The sequence below is a fragment of the Phyllostomus discolor genome, chromosome 2 (assembly GCF_004126475.2).
Source record: "Phyllostomus discolor isolate MPI-MPIP mPhyDis1 chromosome 2, mPhyDis1.pri.v3, whole genome shotgun sequence".
Taxonomy (NCBI): Eukaryota; Metazoa; Chordata; class Mammalia; order Chiroptera; family Phyllostomidae; genus Phyllostomus; species Phyllostomus discolor.
In genome coordinates this window covers 135,489,838-135,491,401 of record NC_040904.2, presented here as the reverse complement: position 1 = coordinate 135,491,401, position 1,564 = coordinate 135,489,838, and the positions used below count along the sequence as shown (strand labels likewise).

At 39.1% G+C, this 1,564-nt stretch overlaps 1 pseudogene; it reads left to right on the top strand.

Annotated features, from left to right (window-relative positions):
- The first annotated feature begins 588 nt into the window (after nucleotides 1–588).
- LOC114513984 lies at nucleotides 589–1,093 on the top strand (annotated as a pseudogene).
- Nucleotides 1,094–1,564: the final 471 nt, after the last annotated feature.

Here is a 1,564-nt window from a genome sequence, read left to right as displayed (position 1 = left end):
TCTATCATCTAAATATATGTTTACCAACATGACTTTAAGAAAGGCCATTGAAATGTGTGCTGCTACAGAATTCACCATGAATGAGTCCCTCCATTTTCTTGAACACACTGAAATTGATGAAACAGAGATAAAATAAGCATTCAGGGAATCATTGGAGGAGAAAAGTAAATAGCATAGGTATGCTTTTAAGGCTGCATGGGGAAAGCAGGAAGGTTGTCCAAATGCTGTTTTCAGATGGTGGCAATGGGACTTACGGAACAAAGATCTCCACGAACTCTGGAGACCCTCTTCTCAGGCTGTAGCCTGAACCATTTTCCATTCTCAGATCCAAACCCCAAATTCTCAGAATGTTGTATCATACCAAGTGCCTTTGGAATTAGCAAAAATGAAATCTGATTTAGAAAGATTTAAGAAAAAGACATCTTTACTGTCTTTTAACTGTTTTGAAAAATAGGCTACACATGATAATTCAATTAAAATGCATTTTAGTTCAGAAAAAATCTCGTTTATATTTATAATGAGAAAATGCACATTTCTAGTATTCTTTGAAATTGCATTTGCCACTGAAATTTTATCTTTCATGACAGCATGGATGGACCTGGAGATCATATGCTGAGTGAAATTAGATGGTCAGGGAAGTAGAAGTTGCATCTGCAATTCACTGCTCCTGGCTCACCGCTGTTCGCCCCCACGGAGGAACAAGTCGTTCAGGAAGCCACACCACAGCAATGGCTTTTAAAGGGACAGAAAGACACTGGTGGAACCAGAGGTGATGATTCACCAAATTAGAATTACTCTAACCAGCCTGAATGTGAAGTCTTTGGAGAAAGGGTGTGCTGATTTGATCAGAGGCGCAAAGGAAAGGAATCTCAAAGTGAAAGGACCAGTTCAGATGCCTACCAAGACACTGAGAATCACTACAAGAAAAACTCCCTGCAGGGAGGGTTCTAAGACTAGCGACTCTTTGACTTGCACAGCCCTTCTGAGATTGTTAAGCAGATTAGTTCCATCAGTACTGAGCCAGGAGTTGAAGTTGAAGTCACCACTGCAGATGCCTAAATCATTCTTTTTAATAAATTGACTATCAATTGTTTAAAAAAAAGAAATTAAATGGTTAGAGAAAGACAAATGCCAAATGATCTCATTCATATGTGGAATCTGATGAACAAATAAACTGATGGACAAAATAGAAAGAGAGGCATAGATACATGCAACAGTCTGACAGATGTCAGAGGGAAGGGGGGTAGGGGGGCTGGATGAAAGAAGGTGAAGGAATTAACCAAAGATCATGTATACATAACACATAGACACAGACAACAGTGTGGTGATAGCCAGAGAGAAAGGGTGTGAGGATGTAGGTGGAAGTGGGCAAAGAGGTGAAATGGGATGGAAAGAGACTTTGCTTGGGGCGATGGATGCATGATGCAGTGTGTAGATGGTGCTTTGTTGAGTTGTACACTTGAAACTTGTATGTTTTGTGAGCCAATATTACCCCAATAAATTTTTAAAAAGTAATCTTAAAAAATTAAGGAAAGAATTATAATTAGTAGATTCCTGATATGGT